General features: G+C 40.0%; 1 long non-coding RNA gene across 1 annotated transcript; it reads right to left on the minus strand.

The window, feature by feature from the left end:
- Positions 1 to 1,707: 1,707 nt before the first annotated feature.
- Positions 1,708 to 7,934, minus strand: LOC112543062 (uncharacterized). Its single transcript, XR_003086507.2, has 3 exons — positions 7,534 to 7,934; positions 6,747 to 6,814; positions 1,708 to 3,892 (listed from the first exon to the last, which is right to left on the minus strand). It is a non-coding gene; the product is annotated as an uncharacterized LOC112543062 (long non-coding RNA).
- Positions 7,935 to 20,356: the final 12,422 nt, after the last annotated feature.

Raw genomic sequence — 20,356 nt, forward strand, 5'->3', positions numbered from 1 at the left:
TCTCTGTCATGACCTGTCCGTCATGGGTGGCCCTGCACGGTATAGCTCATGGCTTCACTGAGTTACGCAAGCCCCTTCGCCACGACAAGGCAGTGATCCATGAAGGGGGCTGTATTAATTACATGTCTGTCTTTTTGTATTTGTCTGCTTCTTGTTGTTTGCTGGCCTTTGGCCATAATAAAGTTTTTTTATATATGTATTTGATTTGATTTTCAGCAACAAACTTTTTTTCCCCAGATTCTTTTGTGTGTGAATTTTGGACTGGAGAAAAAAAGAACACAAGCAGAATTAGTTTGATGCTGTCATGCAGGTTACTGGGAAGACAATGCCCAATCTATCCCTTGTTTTTTGCAGCCCCTATGGTTCCTCCCCTTCCCAAATATAGGATCAGAGACAATGGTAGCATGTACTTCCTCCCTCTTTCTTCTTTTTCCTGAGATCAAGAATGTTTAACGGCAGCATCCCAGATGAAATGAGCCCCGGAAAACATCTGGGACTCCTGAGTATTTAGAGTAATATAATTGTAAGCTACTCAGAGTTAACAGGAGTTCAATAGCCTTTAAACTGCTTGCCTGCTTGTTTGCTCACTCACTCACTCACTCATTCACTCACTCATTCATTCACTTATACATTTTGCCTTCAAGTCAGTGTTGATTCCTGGCAACTGCCTGGACTAGTCCCTGCAGTTTTCTTGGCAAGATTTCAGTTGTTTGCCCCTGCCTTCTTCTTCCTCTGGCTGAAAGGTCACCCAGCTGGCTTTGTGACTATGGCAGAACTACAACTTGTGGTCTCCTAGTTTCTAGCTTGGTGCCTTAACCACTAGACCAAACTGGCTCTCCAATATTGCATACATTAAATTAAATTAAAATTAAATTATTACTGGTGAAGTCTTCCCTTTGAGTGTAGCTTCTGATGACTTCATGGACATGCTGTATGGTTTTCTTGGTTATTATATAGAATTGGTTGGCCATTACCTTCTTTTGGTATTTTTTTAAAAACTTCCAAATCTGGTTTCCAACCTAGGATTTTCTAGTGGCTTCCTATCCACATACTAAGCAGGTCCAATCTTCTTATCCAAAAAGTGAACAAAAATCAAAGAAAGCAGAAAGAAAACCTTGTCTTACCCCTTGCCTCATTTAAATTTTTCTAGCTGGATCATTGCCATAGTTGTGCTGTTGTTTTCCAAAAAGACAGAGGTGAAAATTCTAGCTCAGTCAAGCCATTGATCCAAACCAGTTTCTCGGAACTTTTCTCTAGGGCGTGTTGTCCTCCTTCCCAAGTGACATAATATAAGCAGGGGCTACCAGGCTTTAAAAAGTGGCATTTGTATAATGCAGCCTCTGGATAATTATGTGTAACAGATTCTCTACTCTGAATGGGGGGGGGGAATCACACTGGGGAAGAATTTGCTTCTAATTTAGAGAGCTTGATGACAAACACAATATATATGCTTGTGTTGGAAATGTCACGCACATCAACATGGCATATTGTGGTGTGACATGTGCAGCCGGATGTGAGTATTTAGAAGAGATTGGGGAAAAAATATCCGGCCTTTGTCTGTGATTAAACCAAACTATGGCTGGCATGTGTGTGTGAAGGAGAATGTAATCAAAGAGAGCATCAATTGGATTGCTGAATTAACCATGGAAATTCAGGTTAGCCACCAACAGCTTACAAAATTGGCAACAGAAGAAAGCACTCTTCACAAATCTGATAAAGTTTATTCTGTGGCAGCCTAGAGTTCAGACTATGGAGGTGAATTGACTCACATCATGCTGCTAAGAAAATACATTTTCTTTACTGAAGCTTCATTTCTAAGGATCAGCAATGTTTTCTGGCACCAGGCTTAAAACAAACAAACAAATGAAGCCACTTCTTATCAAAACTTGCAAGAATTCAGCATTCTTACTGGAAGCCCTGCAAAAATGTTGTGAGATATGCAAAAACAACCCAATCTCATGACATGTGCCTCTCCTGTGAAATCTGGACTATTTTGTGGATTCAGTGGGGACCATCTGGAAGTGTTGCAGGTCCTTGGTACCTATCGCCCACCCCTGTGCCACAAGACCTTTTGGTTTGGTTTGGTTTTGCTTTAACCAATTAACTTGGTTGCCTCCTTGCAACAGATTGCCATTGTATGGCATGTAATGATGGCTGCGCAGACTCACTACTGCTCACGGTAGTAAAAAAGAGGCATTTTTCACCCATTATCACATATTTTCATATTTTGATATTTAATACTTCTTGCATTTTATTATTCTCTCTGTCTCTTTTTAAAGTATATACAAACACACATACCCACAGATATATAGAAAGTCTTGTGTACATAAATATATGCACACAGGTATTCAGGTATTTTCATACCATGCCTGGTGTTGTCTTTTTCATTCTTGACTATAGGCATCTCTTGTCCTGAATGACAGTTCATAAACAATGTAATAAAGAAAGAAACAAGCTAATCATATCCATGCTGTCATTTATGCATTACAAGCATCTGCAGTTTGTTACTGACAATCATGTTCATTAGTAGGGCATTCTGGGAGAAATTATTTCCCCCCACAATGCACTGGGCTGCAGCTTTTTGAGGAAATAGCACAATACCTTCTAGGAAGAGCTCCTAACTCAGCTCCTCCATCACAGAGGAAAAGATGATTTCCCATCCACCCCTAGGAATGAGTAAAGAATGAGCTTGAATCTGAGTAACAAACCACATATGGTTTCATAGCCATTCATTACTCATGGTGTTCATTTTGGAACAAATGAAAATTGTACCAAATGGGCTCCATCTGGTCCAATTTTTCATTTGTTCCAAAAGAAACACAAGTCCCTTAGTGAAGCTGGGAGAGGGCAAAAAACGGTGCTGCTGAATTGTTTCTCTTTGTTGTAATGACAGTATATTGGGCTCAACGTGGTTATTTATAGCTCTTCTGTTTTACTGCTATTTTATGGCGATGGATTCCCACTGCTGTCTTTTATGATGGTTGGCTTTTTTTTTTTTAGCAAATGATGTGATTTTATATTTTACGCTTATATGACATGAACCACTTGTGAGGATCAGCTTCAAAGCTGATATCAAAATACCACAAATAAAAATATACAAGAGGGAGGGGCAAGATTCCTAATAAAATGCTGTTTGAATTAAAATCACACCCCTCCCCCAATTAACTGTTGCAGTGATTTTTTTAAAAAAGCACAAAATCATGGTGGATCCGTGGACCGAGTTCTCAAGTGGAGGAGGTTCTTCTTTGTTTCCCCTAAGTGGGGCACTTCCTAGACCTCTCCAATGAAGTCACCTAATTTGTAAGGGAGAGGATATGAAGAAAGTTTCCAGAATGTGCTTTCAAAGATTCTGGATGAGCAGATTTGTATTTCTCTTGCGTCCATTTAACATGATCAGTATCAGTTGTACCCCAACTAATTACTGGGCATAAATGGTAGCGGCAAACAAAATGCCATGAATGAAATCCCAAGTCAATAATGTCTTAAGAAATTAGGTCCATTACTTCACAAATCCTTTTGACCCGTTTTTTTGCTTCACTGTATGCCAATTGATTGTCAGCGAGAAAGGTAGCCAGTTTAGAACTGACAGCAAAGTGAAGTTGAGAATTAATCACAAAAACATTTTTAGAAGATCCCACTTTCTCCTCCCTGAGGTAAATACAACTGAAGTAGAACAAGATTCTAAAGGCTAAAATCCTGAAATTCATAAATACTGATTTCACAGCATGACCAGAAATGAGAAAATGAAAGCAAAAACAGATAAATAATAAAAAATAAAAAATAGTGTCATCGTAATTGAACTTGGGGGTAAGCAGCAGAAGCAGCAGAAGCATGATGTTGGCCTATGAATGTGCATGAAGTGCATCTTCTTCTCTTAGACTTGACCACTGAGCTAGAGAGATTTAAGGAGAAGAAAAAGAATATGTCAGATGAAAAAACAAAACACTGATGCATAGGAATCTTAAATAAAAATGACTAAACAAGCCCCTGACCTAAATAAAAAATTATACAGAAATGGGGTTAATTAGCACAGAATGTTCAGTATCAGTATATATTTTGCAAATGTGCAGTCCTTGGGGTTCTCTGAGCTTGGTTCTTTTCTTGCAAACGTTTCATTACCCAGCTAGGTAACATCTTCAGTGCTAAAATGGGATGGGGTTTGCTCTCTATTTATATACTGTGGCCTGCCTTGCCAGTGCTGGTAAGGGTGGGGGTTTTGTTGTGCTCATCCGGTAGTTCCTTGATTAGCATGTTTGCTGCTTGATTGTGTGCCTGGTGGTAACCTTTGCTTATCTGGGTGATGATTGCTGGCGATTGATTGCTGGTGACTCAATGCTGGTGAGGCGATTTTCTGGTCTTTTGTCTCTTTTGAATAGTATGTATTTGCCTCCATTGATATTTTGCAAATTCTAGCAATGTAAGAACAAAAATTAACACAATTCATTGAAATTTGGTTTGGATTTTAATTTTCTATCTTGGTTCAAATTGCTTTCCAGATCAGCATGATTTGGACTGGGATTCAAGATTTGGTCACACCTCATAAAGTCAACCAATGCTTTTTTGTGTCAATGGGAACCTTCATTCTTTGTTGTTGGGTTCAAGGAAATGTTGGATTCAAGGAAGCATTTAGTTATCGAAGAATATATGTATCTCTCAAATGCCCCAAAACCTTGTGTCATTAATGCAAACACAGTGAAGGTAACTGGATGGATTTAGATAAATGTGTTGTGAGGAAAACTTGTTCAATATTAGCTGTACCCAACTAATCCTCTTTGTTGCATGTGTTCAGAAGATCATATATATGTCAAAAGGATTATAGTATCAAAAAAGAAAAAAAGAATTATTTAAGTCTTGTATTGTGCTCACCAGTGTCATAAAATACGAAAATGGTTCTAGGGACCTCAATTTTATGGTTCTTCATCTGAGTTCTGCAAATGGTCCCGAAAAATAGATCCCTGGATCATTGCCAGGCCACATATAGCACAGTTCAATTCAGTTTCCACCTGAAATGTTGTTGTGAAATGATCTAAATAATACTTTTTTGGGAATAACATCTGAAACACATACTTCAAATCTTTAACAGCAGCAACATTCCCAGACTACTAAACTGTGCTATTGGAGATTCAGCAAGCCCTACACCAGGTATCTCTTTAATGTCATTAAGAATCTGAACATTCAGACAGCTGAAGGCATGCCATGTATTTATTAATTCAATACTTGCAACCTTCTTCGCAATTTCTACTTCCAGAATTTCCCCTTTTGCACAATGTTATTATGAGGATTCTCTTGCTCTGATTTCAAGGATGGGTCAAAAACAAGAACATAGGACTCAGTCTTATGAAACCTTAGAGACCCAGCAAACTGGGAGGCAGGAAACGTGAGCCCCCAGGCAACCAGGAAAGCTTGCAGTGGAACACACTATATCTAGCACTAGATAGACACACTGTGCCTCCAATAAAGGCTAAAGCTGGCTCAGTGGGCTTCCTGGATGGATACTGGCAGTGGAACATTATCTCTGAGAAAACCTGCAGATATGAAGATTCTCAGATGTTTCTTCCAGCTTTTGACATAGTCCCCTTGTGCTTGAATGTTTTTTAAGTGTATCTATCCCATAAGCCAGCCTCCTCATACCTGAGATCCTCTTTTACACTGAGGGGAATTCTTTAAGTTCTAGGTTCAACACATCTGGAAGACACCAGATTGGGGAAAACCACCATATGTCCTATGGATGTAAGGTGATCTTGAGATTCAATGATAATGTTCAGTATACAGAGGAGATTCACATTTAGTTAGCTCAGGGACAAAATCAGTGCTTAACTTGAGGAGGTATATCTGCCTAGAGTAAATTAGCTAGAATAAAAATAATTATCAAATACATCAGTAATAGTCTATTGATTCTGTAATGAAATGTCCAACTAAGTTTATAAAAGGAACATGTGCATTAACCTGTGCATCCACCTTTCTGGATCTCCACTGTTTCTCATATTGGGTTATTTCAGATATAAAGTTAAGTCTAATTGAATGATAATTTACCATAGCATTACAATTTATGGCTTATCTAGAATAATGTAGAATTTTATATAAAACCCAATCAGACAGTAAAACAGGTTTTTAGCCTTAAGACAGAGGTCATCTGGTTGCTGCATAGTAATGAGGAAGAGCCGAACCTCTCAGCAGCAGAAGATACAGCTTTAACCCTTCCTATAGCAAGTTGCTGAATAGTTAGGAAACCAGCTAATAAAATTAAAGTGTGTTGACATCAGAAACACATCTGATCTGATGCCAATTAACTTGATTAATCCCTGTGAAATACTAAGATTCCAAGGTTCTTAATTTCAGGTGACCTTGTGGGGCAGGGGGATCATATAGGGATGCTTACTTTAATGCAGGAGTATGAAATCATGAGAGCTTGGAAGGGCCCAGGGACATTTGGACAGCCTTGTTGAGGCATGGCAGCATTAATTAAAAGCTGTCAAAAGCTAATTTAGTGACAACATAAACAAAGTTGGGTTTGGAATGCATGAGGCCCTATGCCTGGGTTTATCCCAGGGCTTTGCAGAATTAGCTTACTTTTTTTTTTTTTAATTTATACAGCTGATTATTCATACACTTAAATGTAATAAAGTGCGATACAGGGAGCGGCTTTCCTGCACTGGTTTTAAACCTCCCATGGCAACAAATGCAAGGACACATATCTTAGGAAGCCCCAGACATATCAGGAGTCAAGAGGGTCAATGGACACTAACCTCTCATTGCAATTCTGGCTAGGAACGAGATGCAGCTGATTGTCTATTATCTCCATGAGTCACAGCTACTGTGGGTAGATACACAGAAGGTAGCATATGAACTTTACATTTTAGGCTCAGTTTTGCAAGATTACGTTGTATGAACCTTCCTGGAATAAATATTTAGGAAGGGCAGTGTGCGTGAGAGAGTGTGTGTATATGTATATACAGAGAGAGAGAGAGAGAGAGAGAGAGATCAAGTGGTGCCAACTCTTAGCAACCACATAGAAAGATTTTCTCTAGGACCATCTGTCCCCAATCTAGTCCTTCGGGTCTTTCAATAGTGCACCCATTGCCACTGTAATTGCCTCTTTTTGTCCTCTTCTTGTTTTTCCTTCCACTTTTCCCAGCATTATAGATTTCTCCGGAGAGCTAGGCCTTCAGATAATGGGTCAAGATAGATGATAGATTAGAGAGAGAGAGAGATGATAGATAGATAGATAGATAGATAGATAGATAGATAGATAGATAGATAGATAGATAGATAATAGATTAGAGAGAGAGATAAGTGACTTAAATAAAATGCTTGACTATACATTTTGTTAAGGTGGTGGATTAGGAGCACGGAAACCACATTTCTAGTCCTGCTTTAGCAAAAGGTTACTGGTAAATCACTTCTGAAAATGCTGCCTAGATAACAACATGGATATGTCCATATAGTCTCCACAGTCAAATTTTGCTTAAATGCATTGGTACAACCTCTACATCTATTGTGAAATATGGCTATGTGTGGTTATTTTTAACTCACTGAAGATGAAACGTCTGCCTTAAGTGGACTTATCCCCAGTTCAACAACTCGGATGAAACCTTTGATACGCTGAATGTATTGTCGAAGGCTTTCACGGCCGGCATACGATGGCTGGTGTGGGTCTTCCGGGCTGTGCAGCCGTGGTCTTGAAGTTTTGTTTCCTAACGTTTTGCCAGCACCTGTGACCGGCATCTTCAGAGTGCAGGAGCACAGACAGGAGCAGTTCTACGTTGTTTCAGAACTCAGCGTGTTGGATGGAATAGCAGAGATTGTCCACGAGCGAAAAAGCTGTTTAAAATCGGAGTGATTCCGACAGTTTTAAATGCCTCACTGGCAAGGAAAGGAAGGGGAGAGAAGAGACTATGGAATGCAGCGACTGACTTCGCATCAGAATGACCTTTTGCTATCAGACTACCACTGGCTAGTCCAATCACCATGTCTTTAGGGCGGTGATGAAAAGAATGTGAGAGAGGAATCGCTGTTTCCTATCTCCCATACTTAGAAGTTGTAACAAGTGGTTTGGTGGCTGTCTTTTGCCTGACTAGTTTAAGTACTGCATTTCCTTTTAAGGAACAGATGAGTGAGTTAATCTATTATACTTTCTCTGCACTCTAACCTGACAGTCAGCTCCAATCTATTCATGAAGTACATCATTATTCCTTGCCACCAGTTCTTCCCTTTGCACAAAATGTCTTCAACCTATCTGCCTGAAATATGCCACAGATATTCTTCTCTATAGGCTCCATTTTCTATGCAAATTGCATTATATTCTGTCTTGTAATCGTAACATTATGGACACTGCAAAAACAGATTTTAAAGACATGTAGCTCAAAAACCTCTGCAGTGATTTTTATGAAATTTGGCAAGCTTCCTTCAATTATAGTGCTATGAATTTCTTGATACCCTATTCTGATGAAAAATTTATTAGTGTATGTGTGTGTGTATTTCTCATGCTACATAATGGGAAGCAGAGGTTCCATTTTTTTGATTTACACTCCACAATTCAGACAAGTCACAAAGAGCTACCCTTCAGGGCAACACAAGGCAGATCATGCTACTTTCTGAGTCAAGGATCTATCCTGAAGCAGGTCAGATCGTCTATGTATAACCCCAAACAAATAAGCAAATATATGCTGGTTAAGTATGTGGATCATCTTTTAATGTCTTGCCAGAACAGTGCTACTAAAAGGAAAGTTTTATTGAGTTCAATGGAGCTAACCTCCATAAAACTGATTTGGGGATTGTAGATTTAAACCACCAAAGAGAGTGAAAAGAACTGATTCAGTACAACCTATATAGGTAGCAGTATTTCATTGCTTTATATTGTTCTAAGTTAACTTAGAAGGTTGTCAGACCTTTGAGGTTGTCTAGATCGGGAAACAGACTCCACAAGAAGACTAGAACTAAGCTTTACTGAGATAGGCTATTGCACAGTAATAGAACCTTACAAATCTGATTTTTCCCCCTCCCTCTTATACCCCAGAAAGTCAGGGAGGAACCAGGCTGAGTTTCTTCCTAATACTATCTCCTTCCCCAAGGAATGCTTCTGCCCCCTTTGTTTTTGTAATGGCTTCTGAACATTTTCCTCAAGGCCATCTCCCGGCTCTCTACAGAAGGTGGAAGAGCTTGGCCAGTCTTGTCTGGGCTTGGAAACTGAACAATGAGAGACCTCAACTAAAACTCAGAGCTATAAGCTAGACTGGGAAGTTGAAAAACATCTCAGAAAAAGGCAGTGGTAAACTCTATATTTCCTTTTTACTCCTCTCAATTTTTGTTTCCAATCAAAGCAGCATAAAAGCACTTGTAATAGGTAGGTAGGTAGGTAGGTAGGTAGGTAGGTAGGTAGATGATAGATAGATATCATGTGAAACCAGGAGAAATTGAGTATATTGATTTGAGTAAAACCGTCTTTTGATCGCCATCCCATCATTTGGTGCCTCCTCCTGAATGGTATTAGACTTCATTTCCCATAATCTCAAATCAATACAGCCAGCACAGCCATGGTCATGCTCACTGTGGGACATGGGTGTTGAATTTCAACAAATCTGGAAGGTACCCAAATTAAGAAATCTGTGTTAGATGCTGAAAAGGGTTCCATAGCAGAGAAGAAGAACATACCTTACCTCTAAGGTTGACCATTAAGGTTCGGTTCTTGGCCTGGAACCTTGGAGATCAATATAGATATTTTTAAACTATTCCCAGGCAGTTTAGATGTTATATATAGTATATGAACTAAATTCCTTGATGGACTTTACAATATATTTAGTGGCTTTGCCTACCCTTAACAGAAGCACCAGAAACTTCAGTAATTGTTCGCTTTTGAGTCCTTTCTTTCTCTCTGCATGTATCTCCCACCTAGTACTGAAGTCCCTTTCCAGAGCTGCAAAAACAAACTGTTCAACCACAGCCTTATAGACACCTGGAAGCAAAATCTTTTACGAAAATATTTGTTTTGACTCACCAACCCATTGCTTTGAATGCTGACCTTCTACTGATTTCAAATGTAAAACAGAATCCCCAAGGGACAGACATGGGGAGGAATTAAAGCTATTTTTGCTCACACAGATAGCATTATAAAGTATTAAAATTGGGGAAATTCCAAGAACCTACCTGTCACCTCAGAGCAACATCTATGGCTAAGCCTGAGTAACATACCAGAATCCTTAAAACTCATAACAGAGTATCTCTTTTTAAGTCTTTGGTTAACCTAAAAATGGAACACATAGAAGATATGCAATGCCTGCTGGAATTATGAATAATAATAATAATTGCCATCTATCCCAGGCCTGCTTTAAGCTTATTTAAATCAGCTTGTAAGATCCTGGGCTGGGCTATATTTGATTTTGTTGGAATCATTAGAAGACAAATGAAAAAGGCAGTATGTTCCCCCCCACCCAATCCACCTCCCAGAGGATTCTGCATGCCAGAACTGTGGAATGTGCATCTCTCCCCCCCCACTCCTTTTTTTTTTTTTTTAGCCCAAAGACTCGTCTGTATTTGAGTAGATAAAAGCAAATTGAAGATTGAGCAAATAATGTTAGATATTTTAATCCATCTGGATATGGCTAGAGCTGGATCACTGCATACGCTCCCACTGTATTGGAAATGTGAATAAGCTTGGCACACAGAGAGGGGGAAGGAGGGAAAAATCTGAATGTTAAGGGAAATGAAAAAAGGGAGAGAACTGGTTGAGCTTTGACCATCCAGCCTGGAAACGGAAAGACTCCACAATATTTTCCATGCAGTTCAGTGTGATGGGAAGAGAAAAATATTGTAATTACACATAGCACTCCTTGCTAATTAAAAACAAAACCAAAAGCTCGCTTGAAACTAGGCACACATGAAGTTAGCACAAAGACTAATAGGCCTCATGTTAAGCCCAGGGATCCTTCAGCATTTTAAACATGTCAAAGTTAAATGTTGCGAGCAGACAGGTGGGGAAAAAACCTTGGGCCCTGGAATTAAGGCACAAATTACACCTTTTGCAATCTGAGCTGGAGAGAGGTATAAAATCTATACAGTACCAGCCTAGTATGTAAATTATTGAGACTGTCAACTCCTATGACCCATTTGTTTTTGAGTGCTGGTAATGCTGATTCCTCCCTCCCCTTGTGCATTTTTAATAGTCTGCATCAGTATTTGGGCATCAATTTTTAATATCATACATATGTATTTATTCTTTAAGAGCTCATTTTTATCTACAGTGCCCAAGGAAAATCTGAAACATAATAAACTGATTGACAGTAAGAAAAGAAGATGATCATGTATACATTCCCTAGAGCAACTATGTGGCACTCTTAAGCATGCTTGAAAGTTCTGTGAAACGCTCTTCGGGAAAAGCATATTTGAGAGCAACAAAATTCTTTATGTGGTTTATGAACCTTTCCACTTAAGATGTAAGATGAATAAGGGGCTGAATCCAAAGAGACTGGACCATTCATATGTATCATGAGTTAAAGGAGACATGATTCTCCTGCTGAGCAGAAAACAATACTGAAGAGTGGAAGACGGCAGGATTTTTTAAAAAAATATGTCCGTGGCCATTTTTAGGGGAAGATGCATAAAGGGGGCCTTACACAAAGTAACGCTGTGCATTAGAAATGGAGATGTACCTTTCCATTCCCAGCATACAATTCATCACAACAGAATTGCAACATTATTAATTGCCCCACTGATTTCTGTGGAGGAAAGAAAGAAAGAAAGAAAGAAAGAAAGAAAGAAAGAAAGAAAGAAAGAAAGAAAGAAAGAAAGAAAGAAAGAAAGAAAGAAAGAAAGAAAGCGGACATGTGGGAAGAGGCAGGGGGTTGCCCCAGAATCTTCCAAAGGTCCTAGGAGTATCTCCCACAGTTTCCGAAGTAGTCTCTATACTTCTCTGCCTCCAGAGGAAGCTCCTCACTGAAGTCATGGGGTTCTTCCATACCATCTGCTACCTGTAGGCAGGTTATATTTCAGCAGATTCATTGAGAGGGCTTAAATGGATGATGCTAAGCTTGCTTTACCCAGGGTGCAGGCAGTCAGTTATTGGACTCTCCTGCTCCACTTCCAAAGTAGTGTTTTCTGACTTGTGCCAGCACAAGCCCAGCTGAGTGGTTTCTCTGTTATCCTTTCATTCAGTCTAGACAATCTATGCTCCTATCACTCACTAAATGGAGCCAGCAGCAAGCCCCCTCCCCTCTCATCACAGGACATTGTCCCATGACCATTTGGGGATGTCTGTGCCCCAGGCGAGGAACATGCCCATGTAAAGTTTGAAGCTTGAACACCAATGTGGTTTGTGGGGCTGTTTCCAAGCAGGACGTAGGTGTCTTCTCTATCTCTGATACTCAGTGCACTGAAGCACCAGTTCATCAGTTCCTATCCACACATGCAACCAGTGTGCCACCAACAGTCTGGGCAAGCAATAGTTGGTTGGAGAGGACCAGCAAACAATTAGATTTTTCAGAAAACAGGCAAACAGTTTACAGAGGACCAAGGGAAGAGTGGATCTTTTTAACTGCATGAAATTGGTAAGAGTTCTGTCAGTTTCCACTTCTAGCCCAAGTGACAGAAAAAATAGTAACGCTATTGGGGTGGAGGTGGGGGAGGTTCCCCCAAAGGTCCACTGGGCCTGATGGGAGAGGGAAAGCAGGAGAATCCACCACTTGAGAGCTATGGAAAGCACCTTATGAACAGAACGCCTTTCTGCATTGTTGTTAAACCTGAAGAATGAATTAAAATCTGGACAGCATTATTATTGTCCCTTATTATATCTGTGCTTTGCCTGTGGACTTTCTCCCTTTCAAAGATCATAAATAAGATTTCTGACAATCTTATTTAGAGATCTCTAGATGTTTGGCTGCGGGTCCACTTGGAACAAAATTTCAGTTCATACTAATAGCAGAAGTAACTGGAAAGGTTCTTCCTTGACTGTGCACCTTCACATTTTGATTGGGACAAGGTCTGTTTGCTTAAATTCCTCCCTGCAATAGATTAGATGAGATAGATAGATAGATAGATAGATAGATAGATAGATAGATAGATAGATAGATAGATGATAGACAAAGACAGAGACAGAGAACCTTATGCATATGGCATTCTAACCTAGCTAAGAATAAAAGACAGCCTAAGTTTATGCTGGCATGGTATTTGCCTATGTTCCATAGTATCAGAGAAGAATTGTTTCTGCTGATCACAGAAAGTAGTCTGGAGTATTTACTTTATTCAGTTCTTCTGAATGCGAAACTAAACCTTGATCTATATGTCTCCCATTCATGTGAAATCAATTATAATTGATTGCTACCAAAAGATGGTTAAAGAAAATAATAGAACATTGTGCCACAAATTCAAAGAAAGTGCTTTTATGTTTCTTTGGATGAGCTGTACAGCACAGGTTAAGGAGGAACACTTTTGCAACCACCATTAGAGAAAGTCTATTAAAAGTACCCAGTTTTTCTTTTGTCTGTCAATACCTTCTCAAAATTACCCGGTCATGTTCTCTAACCATATCATGAAGGAGGCAATTGATTTGTTTGGAGTTTATAATGGCTACTTCTGTGCAGCAGAAAAAAAGGAGAAAAAGGAATGTGAGAAGATTAAAACACAACGGAGTAGGAAGCCAAATAATTAGAATATTTCATAGGCTTAGACCAACAGCAAAGAGCTCTGAGAGTCCATCTCCATGTTGCTTAGGAATGCAATGCGATACATTGTCTTGAAGCCAAGGATCAGGTTACAATCCAGACTTCTCTTTTCAGTCAGAAGTGAGCATGTGGTGCTGGGTAAGACCCAATTAACCTGCTTAGCATAATTGTACTACTGCTTGTTGATTTGCAACATCTATAGCACACTAAAAGAAGGTGATAGGAAATGTGTGTCATGACAATTGAATTGTTTTATAACCAGCATGGAGACACAGATTTATTTTTCACCATTTCCCTTCTATTTTTTTTTACCACACATAATCTGTCTAACAGAGGGATGTAAAAAGTTACCATTAGAGATGCTGAAGAAATCGGTCTGGTCTATATTGGAAAGCAAACTTTCCTCATATGCATTTCCCAAACAAATACTGAGTTGGGACACATTTAATCTTTGGATTTTTGCATTTTCCCTAATTTAGTGATATAACTTTCAGCTCAGAAAGGGACATACCAAAGCATATAACTGGGAAAATTATATATAACAAGATACATGTAAGGGTCAGAGGCATATAAAGAAAATGTTGTATGCTTGTTTAATGTTCACAGAACTATGTGAAAAATGAACAAAATGAAGATATGAGTTTGCAAACTGATGTAAACTGAATATGGGCTAATCTGTACATCCCTACTTACAGCTCTGAGATCTGTGCATTTAAGCCTGTGATCCCACAGACTTGCAAGTCCAAAGGGGAAAGCAGGTTTGCAGGTTACAATGCTTATGCAAGATGCATTTCTTTCTGCTCAAAATCCCAGAAGACTACAGTTACAAGCTAATCCATTTGTGAACTCTTACAGTTGATGTTCCCCCATTGCCTGTTCTCCCATTGCCAGAACAGGCCAACAATAATTATTTAAGGGAAGACAAGGATTGTATCGCCTTTTATTCACTCTCTACTCACCAGGAAAGCAATTTTTGCATGTGTTTTCCTGTTGCGGTTTTATGTTGTGGTACAGTGAGTCCTTATAGGCTAACTTCAGCAGTTCATTGTCTACTTAACAGAGAAATGAAGACTCCTACAATTCAGTCAGTAACTGCCCTTATCCTCTAACACATTCTAAAAGCTTTTTTTTTTAAACAATAACACTTATATAGCACACAGCTTTGCTGCTCTTTGCCTAATCTATAGAAGGTTGTTAGTTCAAAATCCACCAGAACCTTTTTTTAAAAATACTATTTTTATTTTCTTGAGCTAGCTAGTCTTTCCCTTGGGCTTTTTAATTTTTTAAAGCAAATTTGGGGTTAAACATAACAATGAAATGGTAAATCCCCTAGAAGCTTTTCTTTTTAAGCTCAGGGGGAGCAAAGTTAAGTAGCAAACTCAGGAAAAGAAACATGGTATCTTTTGGTCTTGAAACCAGCAACTTTCTATATACAAGGCAAAGTTCATACCCACCATGCTGTTTCAGCACTGTGATTAAAGATTGCTCTAGAAGATTAGAGTTCATCAGTGTGGCAAGAGACAAAGTATTATTTTGAAGGTGGTTGTGCCTTCATATTTTATTTTTTTTAATTTTTTGCCAACATTTCTATGATGCTCCATTTCAACAGGCTCTGAGAGGTGTACATCAGAAATGGAGATTTATATTATATTATATTATATTATATTATATTATATTATATTATATTATATTATATTATATTATATTATATTATATAATATAATATAATATAATATAATATAATATAATATAATATAATATAATATTATATTATATTATATTATATTATATTATATTCTGCCCATAGTTGGTTGGATTTGAGTGACACCTAAGTTGAATTAAATAAATAAATATTTCATAAAAAAAGAACCCTGGTATCAACCATAATGGTGCCACCTACCAAGGGCAGGCCCAGACCTAACACCCACAAATAACCTCTTCCAGATCTAGATTTTCATATCCCTATAGAAACTTACCAAGGTGCTCATCATGTGCAGCTGGATAAGCTATTCACAGAAGAGTCATCATATATTGCATCTTGATGCTTTAACCTTGTATGTATACATTTAACTTAGCACTTACAAATATATCTGTCTACAGGAAGGAAAACAATTGGCAGTTGTTTTCTTGGAAGACAACAGTGGAAGGGCATGGCAGCAGGAAAGTTGTTCAGTGGAGGATGTGACAGCCTATTATTAAGACTGGATACCTTGAAAGCTGTTGCCAAAGTATCTCGGTATCAAAAGGATATTCTTGAACCAGCTTAGAGTTGATTGACTGATTGATCGATTTATTAAATTTATATGCCACCCATCTCCCCTAGAGGGTGACTTTGGGCAGCTCACAATTAAAAAAATATAAATATCCACATTAATTTAGTTAAAAGATCAAACTCTATAAAAAGACTATATACATAAAAAGACTAAAATATTCAAGTTGAAAGGGTGTAACGAGCTGCCACCTGTTGATCCCAAATCCAGCAACTTTCCTTGCAACCAATATTGATTCAAAAGAAAGTTCATTTATTGAGAATAAGTGTACAGATCCAAAGCATTGCTAAGACTGACCAAAAGCGCGCCAAAAGCTGTTTTTCTTACTCCCCCCACATTGCCCTTAGTTCTTGGTCCTCTGATTCTCTTGCTGGTATGACCTTGAGCATGCCAGAGCTTGTGATAAGGAGCCATCTGCTTTTTAACGGTTTCTCATCCCTACTCCCCCACTTTTACAATGGCAGAACCACAGCATGTAAAAAACCATTTTTTTTTCTTTTTAAACTAGCCATCTAATAATCTATTATAAAATCTTGCAAGGATTCTGACATACTGCCCCTCCACAAAAGAGGATGTCAGTCGGATGATTCCTCTTCTTCACTCTAAAAAAGAAAAAGCAAAGAAAAACATAATACAATAACCCTTCTAAATGTTAAGGCTTTGTAGGATAAACATCATAAAAATTTTTAACTAAATGTGGAGCCTTTACATGTTTCTTATCAACCCATTCAGCCATTGATTTGGGAAAATGTTTCCACTGAATTAAAAATTGAACCCCCCCTCCCATATGCTTTCTACTGTCCAGTATCTCTTTAACTTCAAAATGTTGTTCTCCTTCAACCATCATCGGTTTAGGCGGTGCTGGGGAGGGATGCCATTGAGATGACTCTTTATAGGGTTTAAGCAGGTCGCAGTGGAACACTGGATGGATTCTTTTAAAGGTAGCAGGCATCTGTAATCGTAGGGCAACTGGATTAATTACTTTATCTATAATAAAAGGCCCCACAAACTTTGGAGTGAGCTTTCTGGAAAGTTGTAATGATTTAAGATGCTTGGTAGATAAAAGAACCTTATCTCCTACTTTCCATTCCTTTTCTGGGGTTCTCTTAGCATCTGCAAATTTCTTGTACGTTGCTTTGGCCTCCTTTAACGACGCAGCAATCTGAGGCCACACTTGTGTCATTTGTTGGACCCATTCATCAACTGAAGTGACTTGAGTGGATTGGTTAGGTAGTTCTGGGATTGGTACAAAGTCCTGTCCTGTAGCTATTTTAAAAGGGGTGAGGCCAGTGCTTTGGTGCACTGTATTATTATAAGCTACTTCAGCAAACGATAACAGCTCATCCCAATTGTCTTGTTGGTAGTTAAACATCTCAAATATTGTTCTAACACTGAGTTCAGATGTTCACATGATCCCGCCGTCTGGGGGTGGTACCCTGAACTCAAGCCTTGCGATGCCCCCAGTAGTTTTAGGAATGCCCTCCAGAACTTGGCAGTAAACTGGACCCCTCGATCCGAAATTATTCGTTCTGGGACACCATGAGCTCGGTAGACGTGTTGTATAAATAACTTGGCCAGTTTGGGTGCTGATGGAAGGGATTGGCATGCCACAAAATGTGCTTGTTTGGAAAAAAGGTCTGTAACTACCCAAATAACTGTCTTTTTGTTGCTTTCAGGCAGGTCTACAATAAAGTCCATGGAAACTTGCTTCCAAGGAGCCCCTGGATTTGCTACTGTCTGTAGAAGCCCCATTGGTTTGCCCCCTCTTTTTTTCACCATTGCACACATGGGGCATGTAGCTACATATTCCCCTACATCTTTTCTCATTGTCGGCCACCAAAATTGTCGCCTGAGTAGATGTAATGTCTTCACAAAACCAAAGTGCCCAGCTGTTCTGCTGTCGTGACTTCTTTGCAAGACCCACTTTCTAGCGTCTGCAGGGACATACAGCTTATCTTGCCACCACCATGCTCCTTGTTTGTTCACTAATAATTGGCTGTTGCTTTTAAACCAATCATCCTGAGCAATTTGGGCATTTAATTTTTTCAACAATTCTCCTTCTGGTTGTTCTTCACCCCTCTTTTTCTGAGCTCTAGTGACCACCCTTAGGGCTGTTTGGGTACATGGAATTACAGGAGCGACTATTTCCTCTTGCTTGCTGTTGTGTTGAGGCAATCGAGACAGGGCGTCTGCCAGAAAATTTTTTCCCCCAGGAATGTACTTCAGGGAGAAGTTAAATCGACGGAAATATTGTGCCCATCTCATTTGCTTGGGTGACAGCTTCCTCGGTGCAGTCAAAGCTTCTAAATTCTTGTGATCGGTCCAAATTTCAAAGGGATGGGGTGATCCCTCTAACAAGTGCCTCCAGCAAACTAACGCCCAGCACACTGCGAATGTTTCCTTTTCCCACACCAACCAGCGTCTCTCAGTTTCTGAAAATTTCCGGGATATGTATGCACATGGAAACAGCTCTCCCCCTGCCCCCTTCTGTAACAACACAGCTCCCACTGCTACATCCGAAGCGTCTGCCTGTATGACAAATGGCTGTTCTGGATCAGGGTGCTTTAAGATCGGTTCAGCTGTAAACAGACGCTTTAAACTTTGAAAAGCTCCCTGGCACTCCTTAGTCCATGCCAGGGGGGCTCCAAGTTTTGATGCCTTCGCTTTGTCCTTGCCCTTGGTTTTCAACAAATCGGTGAGTGGGAGTGCTACTTGGGCAAAGTTGGGTATGAATTGCCAATAGAAGTTGGCAAAGCCCAGGAAACTTTGAAGCTGACGCCTGGTTTTGGGAGCCTCCCAACCTGTGACGTCCCTCACCTTGACCGGGTCCATTTCAATTCCCTGATGCGAAATTCTATACCCCAGATAGTCAATTTGCTGTTTATGAAATTCACATTTGGAGAGCTTGGCATACAATTGAGCCTCCAGTAGCTTTTTTAGTACCTTCCTGACCAATTGTATATGTTGCTCCATGGTCTCAGTGTAAATCAGGATATCGTCCAGATAAACCAACACCCCCTGGTATAAATGCTCTTGTAACACCTCATTTATAAGTTGCATAAACACCCCCACCGCTCCTTTTAATCCGAACGGCATTATTTCATAACGGAAACACCCCAGGGGCGTGTTAAAGGCAGCTTTCCATTGATCTCCTTCCCAGATTCACACCCTGAAGTACGCCTCCCTTAAATCCAGTTTTGTGAAAATTTTCCCTTTGGATAAATGGGCCAACAGATCTTTCATCAAAGGGAGTGGGTACCGGTTGTCAGCAGAAATGGCATTTAGCCCTCTATAATCTGTGCACAAATGTAGGGAGCCATCCTTCTTTTCCCTAAATAACACCGGTGCAGCAATTTGAGAATGCGTAGGTACAATAAAGCCCCTCTTTAGATTCTTATCAATGAACTCCCGCAAGGCTTCCAACTCTTTGGGTGTCATTGGATACATTTTCTTCCTTGGAAATTTAGCCCCCGGTTCAATCTCTATGGCACAGTCACAGGCACGATGGGGGGGTAGCTGATCTGACTCCCTTTCGCTAAACACCTCCTGCAGGTCGAGGTATTGCTTGGAAATCTGAGTTGCAGCCTCCCCTGCCTTTTCCCTACTCACAGAGCCCATCTCTTCATCTGACAACGTTTCGGTAACTCCTTCAACTTGCACTCCCCCCTCCTTTGGGAAACGCAAGATCTTTTACTCCCAGTTCACTTCTGGGTTCTTCCTTTTTAACCAGTTCATGCCCAGAAGCACTGGGTTGCCTGCCATGGGAGTCACTAGGAATTTAATAGTCTCTTTATGGTCCCCCATGGTTAGCTCGAGCTCTTCAGTACGATACTCCACCGGCCCTCCCCCTGCTGGGGATCCGTCCAGCTGGGTAAAAATCACAGGGGTTTTGAGTCTCTTTAAGTGCAGTCCCAAACCCCAGGCGAGGGCGGGATTAATCAGATTTCGGGAGCAGCCAGAGTCTATCAGCGCTCGCATCTCTGCCCTTCGCTTCGTCCTCACCACCCTTAGTTCCACCCAAATTTTAATGGGACTCACCCCCATCTCTTCGCTTTCCGAGTCCTCTCGTGAGCTGCTTTCTTTCTCCGGAAGAGCAGCCGCCTGTTCTTAGCAAAATGTAACGAGCTGCCACCTGTTGATCCCAAATCCAGCAACTTTCCTTGCAACCAATATTGATTCAAAAGAAAGTTCATTTATTGAGAATAAGTGTACAGATCCAAAGCATTGCTAAGACTGATCAAAAGTGCGCCAAAAGCTGTTTTTCTTACTCCCCCCCCACATTGCCCTTAGTTCTTGGTCCTCTGATTCTCTTGCTGGTATGACCTTGAGCATGCCAGAGCTTGTGATAAGGAGCCATCTGCTTTTTAACGGTTTCTCATCCCTACTCCCCCCCTTTTACAAGGGCAGAACCGCCGCATGTAAAAAACCATTTTT

The sequence above is a fragment of the Python bivittatus genome, unplaced genomic scaffold (genome assembly GCF_059951505.1).
Source record: "Python bivittatus isolate LINGU-HERP-01145 unplaced genomic scaffold, Pbiv_v1 ctg000020_np1212, whole genome shotgun sequence".
NCBI lineage: Eukaryota > Metazoa > Chordata > Lepidosauria > Squamata > Pythonidae > Python > Python bivittatus.